Genomic DNA, 19,777 nt, shown 5'->3' with positions numbered 1-19,777 from the left:
GCCAATGTTCCCTCTAAGCTGTGCAGGAGTCCTCCAACTCTGTTCCGGGGGGGGGGGGGGGGGATCTGTTTTAGTATCACATTTTCAATAGCAAGGAACTCTGCAGAACTCCATAGAAACTGCCTGTCCAATGATATTGAAGTACCGCCCTCTACTGGAACAAATGCGGTTGGAGGACTCCCGCATACCTTAGACTAGTGATCCTCAAACTCTTTAAAAACAGGGGGCCAGTTCCCTCAGACTTGTCGGGGGCCGGACTATAGTTTGAAAAAAAAAAAAAACATGAACGAATTCCCATGTACACTGCACATTTCTTATTTGTAGTGCAAACAAAACAAAAACAAAAAAACAACCCACGAAAGAACAATACAATATTTAAAATGAAGAATAATTTTAACCAATGCATCTTCTGCTCCACCATGTCACGTCACCGTGTCCCCCCCGGCCGATACTAATGATGCAGGAGCAGCAAAAAACTAACAGATGGTCATGGGGAATCACAAGAGAGCACTCTAAAACACCTGCAGAAAGAAATAGATGGTAACTACTGAAAAGAAGCTATTGGAGCGCCAGAATGAGGCTTGAAATAAATTGAGAAAAGCTATTGGAGTACCAGAATGAGGCTTGAAATAAACTGGAAAAAGCTATTGGAGTACCAGAATGAGGCTTGAAATAAACTGAGAAAAGCTATTGGAGTACCAGAATGAGGCTTGAAATAAACTGGGAAAAGCTACTGGAGCGACAGAATGAGGTTAGGAATACACAGAGAAGTACTGTCAAGCCCCTGCAATAAAGTAGTCCAAATATCCGGCAACTCGCTAATGCCAAACGTTTCCCGCCACCCATACCAAACTTCCAAGAAACCCTCCCAGTGTAGGGTTACCAGATGTCTGGATTTCACCGGACATGTCCTCCTTTTGAGGACATGTCCGGGGGTCCAGATGGCTTTTCAAAATCCTGCACTTTTGTCCGGGTTTTGAAAAGCTGTGTCGGGCAGGGAGGAATAAAATTGAAAAGAGGGAACCACTTAGACTTCGGAACATAGGTTGCAGGTGTATGTTGTCCCTTATGGAGACAGGAAAACGCTTACTGTGGTTGAGCTTCTGCTGAGAAAAGTGTAATCTAAATCCAAAATGGCTTCCCTTTCCCTGATGAAAGTTACCATGGCAAATCCATTAGCAAGAAGAACCCTGCATTCAGTTTCTCTGACATTTGCCTGACTTCAGGTTTTGGGTGTTGTGCACTGAACAGACAAACATCAGCTTAGCTGCAGTAACATAGCTTTGAAGTGTATGTATTAAAATTTAAGCAAAGTGAGCACATTAGAGCATACACTAGTAGGTATTAGAGCTAGAATGGTTTACCACAGCTAACATTAGCTGTCTTCATAGAACGGTAGATCTAGAACAGTTACGGGTAGAGAATGACACGGGGGCAAATTTTTCCACGTCCCCGCAAGAACTCAATTTCCCCATCCCCTCCCCGCAAATTTTGTGCAGATGAGGACAGAGTTTGCAGGAATGGGGCAGGGACAGGAAAAGAACTTACGGGGATGGAACGGGAAAATGAGTTCCTGCCGGGACGGGTAAAAATTTGTCCCCCATGTCATTCTCTAGTTACAGGTCTCTGATTGTAATCTCTGTTTTGCCAGTTGAGCTGTTAGACACGCCCCTGGCTACAGCAATCTAACAGAGGCTTAAGGCTCAAAGAAATGACACTGCCAATAAATAATCCCAAAAGTCGAATTTAAGATATGGCCAACGTGATGATGCTTTGGGGAGTTGCATCAGTCTATTTCATGTGAGGTTAGAAATTCAAATGTGAGTAAAATCTGGTAACCCTAAACAGGGACACCAGTCTTTGAAGGCCCGCAGGAAGTTAACCTAAGGTGCATAACGAAATGATGTAATCTCGTATTAAAATGCACTAGAGTTTGAAATTTTACGAGTATGATACAAAAAAAGATATGGGAACTAGAGAAACTTAATAACAGCAGACAATTTGACTTATAAAAACATGAAGCACTGTCTAGGAAAAAGGTCAAAGATTATAGATTAATGGTGGACAGATGGGTATCAGAGCCTTATTCATCAGAAAAGCTTAGGGGGTAATTGTTTAATGTGGAAGCATCAAATGGCACATGCTGAGTACCAATTCTGTAGTGGCATCCGGGTGTACCGAAGCCATTATAGAATACTGGTGTAAAACTGCTTTGGCAAAACTTAGGTGCACCCACTTAGGGAAGGTCAATGGCTGGCATAAGCTGGCACACCTAATGCATTATTGAACATGGATAACTGATAGTCGTATTCTGCATCACTTGGAAACACCTGTGGTCCATCTGTACTCAAAGAATAATTAAGCTCTGTAACTCATTGCTAGAGGACGTTGTAACAGTAGTTAGCATAGCTGGGTTTAAAAAAGATTTGGGCAAGTTCCTGGAGGAAATGGCCATAGTCTAATATTGAGACAGACATCGGGAAAAGCCACTGCTTGCCCTGGGATCAGTAGCATGGAATGTTGCTACAATTTGGGGTTAAACATAGAAACATAGAGTATGACGGCAGAAAAGGGCCGACGGCCCAACAAGTCTGCCCACTCAAGAACCCTCCCTCCCTCGAGAATCCATCTTTTAAGCATTCCTCTGGAGCGACCCCACCAGATGGTCCCATCGTCCCTTGAAGTTGAGCATGGTACTGGCCTCAACTACCTGACGTGGAAGACCATTCCATCGATCAATTACCCTTTCGGTGAAGAAGTATTTCCTGGTGTCACCATGAAATCTCACTCCCCCCTCCCCCCCACCCTGAGTTTTAGCGGATGCCCTCTTGTTGCTATGGGACACGTAAGAAAAAAGATTTCTTCCTCCACCTCAATGCGGCCTGTGATGTATTTGAATGTTTCTATCATGTCCCCCCTTTCTCTGCGCTCTTCAAGAGAATATAAGCGTAGTCTGCTCAGACGTTCTTCATATGGGAGATCTTTAAGTCCTGAGACCATCCTAGTGGCCATTCGCTGAATCGACTCCATTCTCTTCACATCTTTTCGATAATGTGGCCTCCAAAACTGAACACAGTACTCCAGGTGAGGTCTCACCATGGATCTGTATAACGGCAGTATGATTTCAGGCTTTCGGCTGATGAAGCTCCTTCCGATGCAACCCAGCATTTGTCTAGCCTTTGTTGAAGCTTTCTCCACCTGATTGGCAGCTTTCATATCTTCTCGGATGATTACTAGTTTCAAGTTTATTCATTTTTAATATACCGACCATCAATGGGTATCTAGCCGGTTTACAATAAAATGTTAAAATAGGGATAAAAGATTATGCATATAAAAGTAAAGTTTTGTTAGGGAGAAGGGAAGTGTACATTAAGGACATGGACAGGACAAACTTGAGAGAGATGATTAAGAGGAAGGAGAGGGGTAAAGTTACATTATTAGAAAGGAAAAGAAAAAAAAAAAAAAGAGAGGGTTGAAAGGAAATGGAGGGAAAGGAATAAAACATTAGGAATGGGATCGCTTCTTAAAAGTGGTTGGTTGAGTGAGAAAGAGGTAATTCAAGAGCAGTTGAAAGCATTTTGAAATAGGAAAGTTTTTAAGTTAATCTTAAATTTATCGATTAGTTTTTCATGGCGTTCTGGTTAGGTTTTCACCATTCAGGGTGTATGTTCTGCGTGGATTTCCGCTACCAGGGTGCATTACCGTACGTTTTTTTGGCATTAAAATTCAGTTGCCAAGTACTGGACCATTGTTCCAGTAAAAGTAGGTCCTGCTCCGTAGTGTCGGGCATGGTTGCGCTGTCAGGTTTTGCTGCGCTGCTTGTTATTCTGAAGGGTTCTAGAATGTTGCTGCTATTTGGGTTTCTGCCAGGTACTTATGGGCCTGGATTAGAAACAAGAAACAGGGCTAGACGGACCGTCGTTCTGACCCAATATGGCTATTCTTACGTTGAATTGCAAATGATTGGCGACTCTGATGTGCATAAGTGACAGTAATTTTTGCGTTGCTCATTTGGAAAGTCATCATTGATCAAACTGGCTTTTCAAGTCCAGTGACTGAGGCCAAAAGACATATACGGCTCCTTTTACAAAGGTGCGTTAGTTCTAGAAGCGACGCAGGTTTAGCGCCCGCTAAAATCCTGCGTGCGCTAAAAACGCAAGCGCACCTTAGCAAAAAGAGCCCAGAGTTGCAGAAAACCTTTCAACGGGTGTCTGTCAAATTCCTTCAAAGTTAAGAACTAGAGAATGACACGGTGACAAAATTCATCACCGTTCCCGTCCCCGCGGGAAACCATCTTCATGTCATTCTTTAAGGAGAGAAGAAAGAATCAGAGTATAATTGGTCACAACCACTGACCCGCAAGCTTTGCTTTGAAGAATGCTGGTGTAGAAGGTCTGAGGTTGAAACTGACACTAGAAAATGACATGGGATTATTTCCTGCGGTTATCCGCGGGGACGGGAGCGGTGATGAATTTTGTCACCGTGTCATTCTCTATTAAGAACCCTGCAATATCTCAGAGATGGTGCTGTTAGATAAAGCTTCTACCTATAACATGACTCGTTTGTAATAAAACATATCCTTAGAGTCCAGTGTTACTGCGAGCCTCAATGGGGAAAAAAAAAAACAAAAAAACCCACAACACATTAGGAGGTTTTTCTCATTGTGAAATGGGCACACAACTGATTAAAGATACACTATTTAAATGGGAAAGAATTGTATCTTGGTAAAGGCAAGTTTATGTAACTTTGTTATAATTAATTGTATACCTGTGTATTGTAAATATAATGCATTCCTATTTTGCAGTCCAATATGGAAAGAAAACTATTTGTAATATAGAATAAAGTTTATTTAAAAAAAAAAAGCGATTGTGTCGTCTTCACTCTGGATTCCTTCCTTGTCCCTAGATTGGTTTAAATTGTCCTCTTTGGAAATGGCTTGGAACGTGCATTTCTTGTCTCCTGACTTTTTGGTGCTGCCAGTCGAGAAAACTTTCTTAGCCCCGCCCATGTAATAAAAGTGGAGGGTGAGGAGAAAGACTGGAGTTAGGAAGGGTTAAGGTTATATTCTTTATTCATTTTTTAAAACTTACAATAAGTGCAACCGCATATAACCTCATTTAATACTTAAATACATCACTTAATAGCCTATTAAAATCTAATTCAGTTTTGATTCCTGTTGTCCCTCGTTGATCAATTGCTGATCCAATTTTCTATCAGGCAGGTAAAATACTTGTATAAATGGTGGAATTAATTCTTCTGAAAGTGAGAAAATCTCCCAAAAAATATTTCTTTAACATTTCCCTAGGAGACATAGATGAAATACTAGGGAAATTTAGGAACCGCAAATTATTGGCTCGTTGGCCATTTTCAATCATTTCCAATTTCATCCTGACAGGAATCAAAATTGGACAATCCTACACTATTGGAAAGTTCAATGAAGGAATTAGTTAAACCTGCGACATTGCTGGTAACAGTTGTATTGATGCCAGATAAGAACTGGATTCTGAAGATGTTCTTTAAAAATAGAACTAAAGAGTTCTTGGGTCAGAAAGTACAAATTTTTCCAGATGTTACCAAAGAGATTCAAAAACGAAGAAAACAGTTTCTGTTATTAAAATTTGGAGTAACTTCAGTGGGAGGAAAATGTTTTCTTAGATTCCCTTGTAAATGTATTGTTCATTATGGTTCGGATAAATATGTTTTCTTTGATCCGACACACCTAACTAAATTTGTGGCGTTGAAACGTCTTGAGAATGGTGAAAAAATGGAAGTAACAACTGAAACTCATGATTAAGCTCCCCGCGATGTCATCCACTTAGATTTTCTTAAGTTTAAGATTATTTTCATGATCTTTTTGATTTTTCTCACCCTGTTGAAGTCTTGGATCCAATAATTGTGGACTAGAGATTGTCTTTATAAGGAGAAGATGTTAAGATGTTTAATACCTTTTAAACTAAACTAAACTAAGCCTTAAGTTTATATACCGCATCATCTCCACGGAAGTGGAGCTCGACACGGTTTACAAAGCTTAAAAAATAAGAAGAGAAGGGTTTACAAAAGCATATAAAAAGAGGGAATGTAGAACGAAGGAGAGAAAGTTATATGCTAGGGAAAAGCCAGGTTTTCAGTTGTTTTCGGAATAGTTGGAGCGGGTTCCACAGCGGGACAGTGAGATTGTTCCAAAGGACCGTGATTTTGGAGAGAAGGGATTTTCCCAGTTTACCTTCTATACTGTATTGTAATTTATTTTCTTCCTTTTTATTTGTCTTAATACAATCTTTCTGTACAAGATGTTTATGCTTGGGAATATTGTATAAAATTATAAATAAAATAAATTTTAAAAAAAGCAAAAAAAAAAAAAAAAAAATCTAATTCAGGTCCCATATCCCTCCCTCCCCCATATTCAATAACATTCTTCAAACATAAGAAAACATATAATAACCCCACATTATTTGCACTCATAAGAAAGCCAAAATACAGTGGATTTTCTTGATCGCAGTTCTTTAATTATGGAACACTGCGCCTGACACGTGGTACATTATTAGATCATCCTTACGGGGCTGAACATTTGGCTCTTCTCATGAGGAGAACTTTAAGTGGAGAATATTCCCTTCTGGAGAGGCTATTTGCTATCAGAAAAGATAAAAGGAGGATATTATATTTATAATCGGTGAATGTGTGTGTGTGCGATTTTAGCTCCTTTGAAGAGTTTGACTGGGGAAACAGTCCATGAATTATTAAATAAATAAATAAATCTGATGTAGACTGATCCAGTCATTCAGAAGTGGAAACATATTGACTTCTTGCAAGGGACTAATGATTGTTATTGCCTCAGCCTTTGACTATGAGAAGTATAATCCTCCCTTGGGACGAATAGGTTCCATTTTAGAGCCTCTCATATGCATCATTCACTTATACCGTTTACACGCATCGTATGTGAGATCAAGAACTACACTATAATAACATAGTACATGATGGCAGATAAAGACCCGAATGGTCCATCCAGGCTGCCCAACCTGATTCAATTAAAATTTTTTTTACATTTTTTCTTCTTAGCTATTTCTGGGCAAGAATCCAAAGCTTTACCCTGTACTGAGCTTGGGTTCCAACTGCCGAATTCTCCGTTAAACCTACTCCAGCCCATCTACACCCTCCCAGCCATTGAAGCCCTCCCCAGCCCATCCTCCATCATAAGAACATAAGAACATAAGCAGTGCCTCCGCCGGGTCAGACCATAGGTCCATCCTGCCCAGCAGTCCGCTCCCGCGGCGGCCCAAACAGGTCACCACCTGTCTGAATCACCAGAAGGGGCCCCTTGCCACCTTGGTTTCTCATTAAAGTCCTATCTTCCCATCAAAGTCCTCACCCTCCGGTCTTGCCCATGCACGACCTGGTTGGCTTTCTATACTTATTACCTGGTTAGCTTTCTATACTTGCTTAGAAATTGTTATAGGCGATCCATCAAAAGATTGAATAAACTTGAAACTTGAAACTTGAAACTTGTGTTACATCCCAGCACCTCTCTCAGTATCCCACGATCCCTTTATCCCTCAGGAATCCATCCAATCCCTGTTTGAATCCCTGTACCGTACTCTGCCTGATCACTTCCTCCGGTAGCGCATTCCAAGTGTCCACGACCCTTTGGGTGAAGAAAAACTTCCTTGCATTTGTTTTGAACCTATCTCCCTTCAGTTTCTCCGAATGCCCCCTCGTACCTGTTGTCCCCCTCAGTCTGAAGAATCTGTCCCTATCCACCCTCTCTATGCCCCTCATGATCTTGAAGGTCTCTATCATATCTCCCCTGAGTCTCCTTTTTTCCAGAGAGAAGAGCCCCAGCCTATCCAACCTCTCGGCATATGGGCAGTGTTCCAGCCCTTTTACCAGTTTCGTTGCTCTCCTTTGGACTCTCTCAAGTACCGCCATGTCTTTCTTGAGGTGCGGCGACCAATACTGAACGCAGTATTCCAGATGTGGACGCACCATTGCTCGATACAATGGCATGATGACTTCCCGCGTCCTGGTTGTTATGCCCCTCTTTATGATGCCCAGCATCCTGTTGGCTTTTTTTGAGGCTGCTGCGGACTGTGCAGATGGCTTCAGTGATGCATCCACCAGCACACCCAAGTCTCTCTCAAGTCTGCTATCTCCCAACAATGCCCCCCCCCCCCCAATTTGTAGTTGAACAACGGGTTCTTTTTCCCTATATGCATGACCTTGCATTTTTCCACGTTAAAGCGCATTTGCCATTTGTTTGCCCAGTCTTCCAGCTTGTCCAGGTCCCTTTGCAGGTCCTCACACTCTTCCCTGGACCTAACTCTGCCGCACAGTTTGGTATCGTCTGCAAATTTTATAACCTCGCACTTTGCCTCCTTTTCCAGGTCATTGATAAATATGTTGAAGAGTAACGGCCCCAGCACCAATCCCTGTGGCACACCGCTCATGACTCCCCGCCAGTCAGAATATTGGCCCTTTACTCCGACCCTCTGCAGTCTATCCGACAACCAGTGCTTGATCCATCTGTGCACATCCCCTCCCACCCCGTGGTTCCACAGCTTCCTAAGCAGTCTTTCATGTGGCACCTTGTCGAAAGCCTTTTGAAAATCGAGGTAAATGATGTCTATGGGTTCCCCATTGTCCACCCGACTGCTTATTCCCTCAAAGAAGTACAGAAGGTTCGTTAGGCATGACCTTCCCTTACAGAATCCGTGCTGGCTAGTTCTCAGTAGGCCATTCCTCTCGATGTGTTCGCAAATGCCATCCTTGATCATAGCTTCCACCATCTTCCCTATAATTGAAGTCAGGCTCACCGGCCTGTAGTTCCCGGGGTCACCCCTCGATCCCTTCTTGAAGATAGGTGTGACATTCGCCAATTTCCAGTCCTCTGGTACCTCTCCAGTTTTCAAGGATAGGTTGCAAACATGCTGGATTGTGCCCGCTATTTCTTGTCTTAATTCCTTCAGAACCCTTGGGTGGATCCCATCCGGGCCCGGTGATTTGCCGCATTTTAACCTGTCTATCTGTTTGAGGACATCCTTCTTACTTACCTCTATGTGCTCCAATTTTTCGGCCTGTTCCTCACTCATGAGCTCCTCTGAGTCCGGTATATTAGATGTGTCTTCACTCGTGAAAACCGACGAGAAGAACGTGTTCAACCTCTCAGCTACCTCTTTATCCTCCTTAATCACTCCCTTCCTATCCCCATCATCCAACGGCCCCACCTCCTCTCTCGCTGGTCGCTTCCCCTTTACGTAACTGAAGAATGCCTTGAAGTTTTTTGCCTCCCTGGCCAGCCCCTCCTCGTATTCCCCTTTTGCTTTTCTAACCTCTCGGTGGCATTCCTTTTGGCATTTCCTGTGCGCCTGGTGATTTTCCTCCGTTGGGTCCTTTTTCCATCTCCGGAAGGATACTTTTTTGTCATTTATTGCCCTCTTTACTTCAGTTGACATCCAAACCGGGTTCTTTGACCGCTTGTTCTTGCAGCCTTTCCTGAAACTGGGGACGTACATTCTTTGTGCTTCCTGCAGGGTGTCCCTGAATAGGGTCCAGGCGCTTCCTACAGTCTCCATCCTAAAGATGTTTCTGAGCTTCCTCCTCACCATTTCCCTCATAGCAACATAGTTCCCTTTCCTGAAGTTGAGCACAGTTGTTGCGGTCCTCCTTACTATGGGTGTCCCCCTTTCTAATGTGAATCTGATCGCGTTGTGATCATTGTTGCCTAGTGGTCCTCCCACTTCTACCCCTCTTGCAGGCCCCCCTAATCCGTTTAGGATGAGGTCAAGAGTAGCACCCCCTCGCGTCGGTTCCTTGACTAGTTGCTCCATGAAGCAGTCCCTCACAGCTTCTACAAATCCTGTTTCCCTAGTGCAGTTGGAGTGACCCGTACTCCAGTCTATCCCCGGGTAGTTGAAGTCCCCCATCACTGTTACACTTCCAGTCCTGCATTCCTGTCTCAGTTCAGCTTCCAAGTCGTGTCCGACTCCTTCTGGCGTACCAGGTGGGCGATAGTACAGCCCCAGTTTTATGTCTGCACCCTTGTTTCTCGGCAATTTGACCCATAGCGATTCCAGCCCCTGTGCCTTTGTCGCCATATCCATCCCGACCGAGTAGATAGAGTCCTTTATATATAGTGCTATGCCTCCCCCCTTCTTGTGGGTCCTGTCCCTCCTGTAGAGCTTGTACCCCGGCAGCGCCACATCCCATTGATTTTCCTCTGTCCACCAGGTTTCTGTAATTCCAATTATATCCAGGTCCTCCCCCTTGGCCACGACTTCTAGTTCACCCATCTTGGCCATGAGGCTTCTTGCATTTGCGTATAAGCACCGCAGGTCCCATCGTTTTTGCTCCACCTCTGCATTTACCTCTGCATTTACCTGGGCCACCTCCCCTTGAGTTTCGGGCAGTTCTCCCGTTCCCTGTGCTTCTGCTTTGCTCTCAGCCTGTACCCTCGTAACTTTCAGCTTCCCATATTCCCGCCACCCCACTTCCCCGCTTTTCCTCTGGGTTTTCTAGCCCTACCAGCCCCCTCCTGGGCTATCATCCCTTGAACCTCTGTTTGATCCCCCTCGCCTTATGGCACCTCTATATTGCCCTCAGCTTTCACCCTCGTGCCACCCAGTCCCCCTGTGTCTTCATGCCCCTTAGTCTCCTCCCAGCAAGCTCCCTTTACCTGATGGTTCCCTCTCTGTCTGATCACAAGATCCACCGGTCCCTCTACTTCCTTCCTCGCGGTCAGCCCGTTCAGCATCTGTTCTGGATACTGTTGTCCGAAGCGTCAACATCAGTTCAGCTGTCGGCTTTCCCCCTCTCCTCAGTTTAAAGCCCTCTCGATCTCCTTCCTCACATTGGCTGCCAGCAGTCTAGTTCCCGCTGTGCTCAGGTGTAGTCCGTCCCGCCGGTAGAGCTTGCTCTTTCCCAAGAAGGACGTCCAGTTCCTCACAAAGTGGAAGCCCTCCTCCTGGCACCATCTCCTCAACCATGCATTCATAGCCTGGAGGTCTGCCATGCACTCTTTGCATCTGCCCTCGGTACAGGCAGGATCTCTGAGAATGCTATCCTCCGTGTACTCCGCTTCAGCTTTCGTCCCAGGACCCTGAACTGGTCAGTCAGTGTGGCCATGCTGAAGTTCCTCGGCTCACATCCATTGTTCCGACGTGGATTATCACCGCAGTCTCCTCTGTCTCTGCTCCGTCCAGGATCCTCTCGATCCTATCAGTGATGTCTCGTGTCTTGGCCCCTGGGAGACAAGTCACTAGCCGGTCCTCCCTTCCTCCGGCTACGTAACTATCTACCTCTCTCAAGATCGAGTCTCCCACCACAATAGCAGACTTCCCTTTCCTCAGCAACCTCCTCTGTGTCAGGTCCGTGTCCTCGGTGTAGAGCGGTGTCTCTCCCTCAGGGTCCTGGTGAGTCGCGGTCTCCTCCTCTTGTGTGGTTCCTCCGCTAGGTCTCTCCCCGGTGTCGCCTTGTGGATCCTGGGTCTCGTCTGCCGACATCCGTCTGTACAGCTGTTGGTCCTGTTCCTCCACCTTCCTGTAGGCCTCCTCGATGAATCTCTCGAGGTCCCTCACCTGGTCCACACTGGAGCCTGCTCCGTCTGTGTCCTTGGTTGACCAGCTCGTCTCCTCTGTGGTGCGGGGTCCCTCCAACCCCTCCAGTTCCTGGACCCTGACCCTCAGTCTGCCGACCTCCATCCTCAGGCTTTCTAGTTCCTGACACCGACTGCATATGTACTCCCGCCTTCCCAAGGGGAGGTAGTCGTACATATTGCACTCTATGCAGTATACCGGAAAGTACCTCTGGGATCCTGGGTCCTCCATTGCTCTTGTAAAGTGCTGGTGTGCTCCTGGTGATTCTGGAGTCCTTGGCTGTCTTTGCTCGGCCCTTCTCTCGGCCCTTCTCAAGGCCCTTCACAAAGGCGCCTTTGCCGCTCGCCTTCGCCACGCGCCGAACGGCTGCGCGCCGTTGGCTCTGCCCCTTTTCAAGGGGGAGTCCGACGCTGCCTCTGACGCCGGTGGGGGTGGGCGGAGCGTACTCTCGCCGCTTCCCCGAACCTTCAGCTCCCACTTGCCTCCTTCTCCTGCTCTGCCCCGACTCTGGCCACTTCCTGGTTGCTGAGCACGCTGCTTCCTGCCATATACAGACACAGACCGTGCAAGTCTGCCCAGTACTGGCCTTAGTTCAATATAATAATAATAACAGTTTATATACCGCAATACCGTTAAGTTCTATGCGGTTTACAATAGATTAAGCGAGGTACAAATTGATTGAATTTAAGAGGGGGAAGAGGAGAGTTAATAGGATCAGAAATGCGTTGTTGAGGAGAAAGAGAATAACAGGACAGAGGAAACACTATGGAGGAGAAAGAAGATGAGAGGGTCAGTTGTCTAGATACTTTAGGAACAGTTGAGTTCTTATGTTCTTAACTATGCCAAGTATAGGACAATGAAGCCATTGTGACATCACTGCTGAGGTTGGCTCTGAGGCTCTGTGGACTGAGGCATTATGACATCACAATCTCAGCTCTGAAATGTTGCTCTCATTGGGGTTCCGGAACCTTGTTATTCTTTGAGATGCTGGAATGTTGCTACTCTTTGAGTTTTGGCCAGGTACTAGTGACCTGGATTGGCCACCGTGAGCTGATGGATCATTGGTCTGACCCAGTAAGGCTATTCTAATAATAATAATAATAATAATAAGAGTTTATATACCGCAATACCGTTAAGTTCTATGCGGTTTACAATAGATTAAGCAAGGTACAAATTGATTGAATTTAAGAGGGGGGAAGAGGAGAGTTAATAGGACTGGAAATGCATTGTTGAGGAGAAAGAGAATAACAGGACAGAGGAATCACTATGGAGGAGAAAGAAGATGAGAGGGTCAGTTTTCTAGATACTTTAGGAACAGTTGAGTTTTTAGACGTTTTCTGAATTCCTCATAAGTCGTGGGCGAAAGCAGTTGATCTAGGTCTTTACCCCACAATGCTGCTTGATGTGAAAGAAGGTGTTTTTTCAGTTTACAACCTCTAACTGGGGGGGGAAACGAAGTAGGAATGAGAGCTTCTCTTGTGTCTGTGGCAGAGAAGGAGAGTAAAGGTCTAATATCTAATATTATTTTCTGATTCTAGATAATGCGTGACTTTTCGGTGCATATGTTCGCAACAAGGGGGCATCCGTGGAAAATCAGGGGTGGGAAACTGCACGGGGACACCAGGAAATTCTTTTTTCACGGAAAGGGTGGTTGATCGCTGGAATAGTCTTCCACTTCAGGTGATTGAGGCCAGCAGCGTGCCTGATTTTAAGGCCAAATGGGACAGACACGTGGGATCTATTCACAGAGAAAGGTAGGGGAGGGTCATTGGGGTGGGCAGACTAGATGGGCCCTGGCCCTTATCTGCCGTCTATTTCTATGTTTCTAAGATGTTCCTTTTTTAAACAGGAACTGAGACATACAGATCAATGCGGCGCGAGTTTCGCCGGTATTGTAGAATAGAATTTGCCGGCCTGGAGCCTGGTCCGAAACACAGGAGAAATGGATATTTTCTGTGCTAGATGCATGCAGAATTAACGATAGGATCAAAGTCCGCATGCGGCAGGAAACAAATTATGTGATGCCACATCACCAGTTATCACTGCGTTCGTGAAAGCATAACCAAGTTATCGTGATGCTGTCACAGTGGCTGGCTTCTTTTATTAGTTTGGTATTTGGGGTGGGGGGAATTGCCGCTGCTGGGTCAGACCAGCGGTCCATTGTGCCCAGCAGTCCGCTCATGCGGCGGCCCTTAGGTCAAAGACCAGTGACGGGAGGGAGGGGGGGCAAAAACTTCCAGTGGAGTGTTGCATATGCCCTAGGGGCCGGATTTTGTAAATCTACAAAAATGGCCGCATTCCAGACACGCATAGGTACCATTAACAGAATCACGGCTAAGGATGCCTAAGGAAAAACTGGCCTGCATTGCAGGGGTCTAAGTTCTTTAACGAATCGTGGTTAACGGTGTCTAAGTCCTTCGCCCCTTACCATTCCCACTTAGATGTTAGGCGTCTTGCTGTAGACGTGTTACCGGCATATGCTGTACACTGTAGATGCCTCCTGGCGCCCCCTATTTTTTAAATGATACGGTCAATTACCACGCTGATTGAAGCCAGTTAAAACAATTAGGCACCACGCATGGCGCTGTTGATAGAATATGGCGCCACTTAACTTACGGTGCTACTTAATTTTAGGGATGTCCAATTTCTCCTGCCGACACCCTCTGTCCCCAAATCTCGCTCCCCCCATCCAAAAGTTCACCACCGTCATACCCCTGACCCTCCCCCCCACACCCCTGAAAGTTTGCCCCCCCCCCCACCTGGACTTTGCCCTAACCCCACCCCCACCAGTCAAAGTTTTTGAATATGGCTGCCGTATGACTAAGTCTAGGTCGGCCCACTTCCTGCCTTACCCAATCTTCCAAAAACGCCCCTTTTCCTCTAGGCGCACAGAGGCAGGGAAAAGGCCAAAGCTGGTTTTAGATACGTCTAAAACCCTGTTTGCTTATCGGTACTTAGATGATATTTTCTTTCTCAAGGGACCCTCGGCCACAAGAGGGCACCCGCTCAAACTCAGGGGCGGAAAATTTCATGGCGACACCAGAAAGTATTTCTTCACAGAGAGAGTGGTTGATCATTGGAACAAGCTTCCAGTGCAGATGATCGAGGCAGACAGCGTGCCAGACTTTAAGAATAAATGGGATACCAATGTGGGATCCCTACGAGGGTCAAGATAAGGGAATTGGGTCATTAGGGCATAGACAGGGGGTGGGTAAGCAGAGTGGGCAGACTTGATGGGCTGTAGCCCTTTTCTGCCGTTCATCTTCTATGTTTCTATGATTTAGGCCGGGGTTTTGAATGTTTTTTAAAAAAAATTATTATTATGAGCCCCGTAGGCTACTGTTAGTCCCAGTTATTAGAAACTAAATCTGAGTGTATAAAACAGAACTTGTGCTAACATCCCGTGAAGAGAGTGGGCAATGGACTTCCATGAAGGAGCCAAAAGTATCGATTAATAAGTCAATTTATTATGTAAATCCACAAACATTCAGACTCAACGTGGCTGTAAACTCCAAACCACGGGCTGTTCACACTGAAAAATGAAGAAAAAACTCTCCATTTATGTTTAACCAGTTTCCAAAAATGTCAAGTTCAAAGAGGTCCTGAGTGCATAAACATTGACTTCTATAGGAATGGGCTGTTCCCTTTAAGAAATAAATCAGCTCGCCTCTGTCAGACAACTTGACAAAACTATTGTAATAATACCCATATATCTTCATTATAAAGGCACTTGTCTCTTCCTTTCCATTCTGTCAAAATGTTGACGTATCTGGTTTTAAGAAAGGTTTGGGCAAATTCCTGGAGGAAAAGTCCATAGTCTGTTATTAAGATATGGGTGTTAAGACATGGGAGAAGCCACTACTTGCCCTGGATTGGAGCACGGAATGCTGTTACTGTTTGGAGTTCTAGAATCTTTCCGGAATCTTGCCATTCTTTGGGATTCTGTATGGAATGTTGCTACTCTTTGGGATTCCGGAATCTTGCCATTATTTGGGATTCTGTATGGAATGTTGCTACTCTTTGGGATTCTAGAATTTTGTTACTCTCTGGGATTCTGGAATCTTGTTATTCTTTGGGATTCCGGAATCTTGCCATTCTTTGGGATTCTGTATGGAATGTTGCTACTCTTTGGGATTCTAGAATTTTGTTACTCTCTGGGATTCTGGAATCTTGTTATTCTTTGGGATTCCGGAATCTTGCCATTCTTTGGGATTCTGTATGGAATGTTGCTACTCTTTGGGATTCTAGAATCTTGTTACTCTCTGGGATTCTGGAATCTTGTTATTCTTTGGGATTCCGGAATCTTGCCATTCTTTGGGATTCTGTATGGAATGTTGCTACTCTTTGGGATTCTAGAATCTTGTTACTCTCTGGGATTCTGGAATCTTGTTATTCTTTGGGATTCCGGAATCTTGCCATTCTTTGGGATTCTGTATGGAATGTTGCTACTCTTTGGGATTCTAGAATCTTGTTGCTCTTTGGGATTCCGGAATTCTTGTTACCTCTTTGGGATTCCGGAATCTTGCCATTTATTTGGGATTCTGTATGGAATGTTGCTACTCTTTGGGGTTTTTTGTCAGGTATTAGTGACCTGGATTGGCCACCCGTGAGAATGGGCTACTGGGCTTGATGGTCCATTTGGTCTGACCCAGTAAATGCTAACATGTAACTCTTTACCCAATGTTTTTGTTTGTTTGTTTGTTTTATTACCTTAAAAATTTTTATATCATCGCTTATTCTATTCTTTCACATTTTGAATGTAATTCTTGTTTTTAGTTTGAATGTAATCCGCCTTGAACCGCAAGGTAATGGCGGAATAGAAATCACTAATGTAAACTGTTCTGAGCTCCCCTAGGTGGAAGAAAACTGAATAAAATAAAATAATTTACGTTCTTAATTTTACCTAACAAGGTCCCTTTATCAGGTAAAATTCTTGGACAGAATGGAACAGAGATAAGTGACATTATAATTAAGAATCCTGGACATTATTAAAATAATAAGCTCTGTTTAAGTACTTTGGGTATTTTTTCTGTCCTTGCTTGCTTATAATTTAAGTTTCTATCTGTTTGCATAACTTGGTCATTGTAAAACTCTGCTTTCTACAGCCAACGACTAGAATGACCACAGAAATATTGATTTCTCTTTCCACACTATATTCACTAGGGAAAAATCATAGCATGAGAGTCAGACAGCCCCAGAATGATTCAAGTTGAATTTTACTGGAGAAAGGATAAGGGAAATTCAAAAGGGAACATTTATGGCAGACACAGGCCATGTTTTCCCCATATTGCAACATCTAGCATATAGGGAAGGGTCTTAAAAAGCTCAGTAAAGTCGTTGCAAGATCCCTGCACTTTATCAAGATTCCCGCAGTTGCATGGTAAGATATTATTTATAATACAGGTGTTATAACCAAACAAGGTAACTCTGGACTGATCCGCTTGACTGCTGCTCGGGAGGCATATTGAAGGAGAAATTTGTGAGCTACTTTGAAGGCCCATGGGAGAATTACAACAATCAAGGTAGGCTTTGTCAAATAATAGGTCTTGTCAAAATAACCTCATTCCATTCCTGTAACACAAAGAAAAGTCCCTAGATATAACCAGAAAAGGTGGCCATAACTTATCTGAACTTTGTTTAGGCCTCTGGGACGTGAAATGTTTTTGTACAGGGATTGTGGAGATGAAAATTCCCTGGAAATTTTGAGCTGAGCAAGAAACAAGAAAGAAAAGAGAATATTGAGAAATTAGTCTTTAAGCCCGTTACATTAATGGGTGCTAGAATAGATGTGTCTGTCTTTCTCTCTCTCTCTCTCTCTCTCTCCTTGGCCGCTTTCTGTCTGTCTGTCTTTCTATCTTTCTCTTTCCTCGGCTGTCCACCTCCACCCCTTCCCTGCTCCTCCTGTCCAGAAGTAGCCCTTCTCCCTTCCTTTTACCTCCCCCATGTCCAGCAGCACCTCTTCCCTGCTCCCCCAGAACAGCAGTAGGCCTTCTCCTTTCCCTGCTCCCCCTGTCCAGCATCCGCTAGCCCGGGCAGCCTCGGGGCTTTTGCTAGGCTGGCCCACCTTGCATTATCGAAGTGGGCCAGCCTAGCAAATGCCCCGCGGCTGCTGCGTTTGCTGGTCGGGGGGTGAGAAGAGGCATCCCGGCAGAGCAGGAGTCAAACCACTGCTGAAATCGCCGTCGCAAGCCACCCCCCTGCGCTGCAAGCCGCCCCAAGCACCGGAAATGGAATTCGGCACAGAGGGGCACAGCACAGTGGCAGTGATCACAAAACCCTAAAAATCCATGTTTTTAGATTTTTCCCAAACTGTGTGTACACCAGTGGTCTCAAACCTGCGGCCCGCCAGGTACTATTTTGAGGACCTCGGTATGTTTATCATAATCACAAAAGTAAAATAAAACAGTTTCTTGATCATTTGTCTCTTTAGCTATAACTTACAATATTATTAAGACTTAGTCAAAAGGAAAGATTTATCAACTGTAAAGAGTTTTTTACCTCATGCAAAATTGTCATTTCTTTAATAAGACATTAACTCTTTTTTTCTGAGGCCCTCTAAGTACCTACAAATCCAAAATGTGGCCCTGCAAGGGTTTGAGTTTCAGACCACTGGGAAGAGGAGATGCAAATGTTAAGAGCCTTAGCCAATAGGGAGAGGAGGAGATAGTGGATGCTGCGGATGGGCCATTTGGCCTTTATCTGTTTCCATAACCATAAAGTTCTATGACATCACAATGCAAGTGTAAAGAGCCTTAGCCTATAGGAAGAGGAGATGCAAATGTTAAGAGCCTTAGCCAATAGGGAGAGGAGGAGATAGTGGTTGCTGCAGATGGCCCATTTGGCCTTTATCTGCCATCATGTTTCTCTAACCATAAAGCTCTATGACCTCATAATGCAGGTGTAAAGAGCCTTAGCCTATAGCAGTGGTCTCAAATTTGCGGTGCAGGGGCCACATGTGGTCCGCCAGGTACTATTTTGAGGCCCTCGGTATGTTTATCATAATCACAAAAGTAAAATAAAACTGTTTCTTGATCATCTGTCTCTTTAGCTATAAATGACAATATTATGATTAAGACTTAGCCAAAAGGAAAGATTTATAAACTATAAAGAGTTTCACCTCATGCAAAATTGTTATTTCTTCAATAAGACATTAACTATTTTTTTCTGAGGCCTTCCAAGTACCGACAAATCCAAAATGTGGCCCTGCAAAAGGTTTGAGTTGAAAACCACTGGTGCTTTGTTCGCATTTTGATGGGAAATGAATTCTATACTTTTGCTATTTGCTAGCTGAATGATTTGCTGTGAGGTGTCTTGAATGTTATAGGTTTCAGAGTTGGGAATGATGGGATCAGGTTCTTTTTTAAAAAAAATTCTTTATTCATTTTTATAACTTACATCAAGTGTAACAAAAAGTAACATCATTTTAACTTAAAAACATCACTTGAAATTCTATAATTATTCATATTCAATATCATTTATCCCATTCCCTCCCAACTCTTCAATATATCATAATACTTATATCATATAATAAAGATTATCCTTTCCTTTCATATCAAACAATGAAAATTCAAAAAATTAGCCCCTTCCCCATTACTTCATTTATACAAACCAGGGAAATGATACTTATTCATTGCAATAATTTGTTAATGGCCCAAACACATCTTGAAAGTTATTAAAATTTCCTTTCTGAAGAGCTAATGTTCTTTCCATTTTATAACTATGACACACTGAATTCCACCAAAAACTGTAGTTTAATCTATTCCAATTTTTCCAGTTACATGTTATTTGTTGTATGGCGACCCCTGTTAAAATAAGTAAGAGTTTATTATTTTTGGAAGATATTTGGCTCTTAGCCCTCATAGACATGCCAAATAATATTGTATCATATGATAATGCCAGATGATTTTCTAACAAACTATTAATTTGGCCCCAAATTGATTTCCAGAAAGCCATAATATATGGACAGTAGAACAATAAATGGTCTAAAGTCCCTGCTTCGAGATGACAATGCCAACATCTATCCAACTTAGAGCAATCTAATTTTTGTAAACGAACAGGGGTCCAGAATGCTTTATGCAACAGGAAAAACCATGTTTGTCTCATAGATGCAGACATCGTACATCTCATCCTCCAAGACCAAATTTGTGGCCATTGAGATGGAGTAATTTGATGCTTAATCTCAATGCTCCAAA

The sequence above is a fragment of the Geotrypetes seraphini genome, chromosome 9 (assembly GCF_902459505.1).
Source record: "Geotrypetes seraphini chromosome 9, aGeoSer1.1, whole genome shotgun sequence".
NCBI classification, from domain to species: Eukaryota; Metazoa; Chordata; class Amphibia; order Gymnophiona; family Dermophiidae; genus Geotrypetes; species Geotrypetes seraphini.
This window is presented reverse-complemented; position numbering follows the sequence as displayed.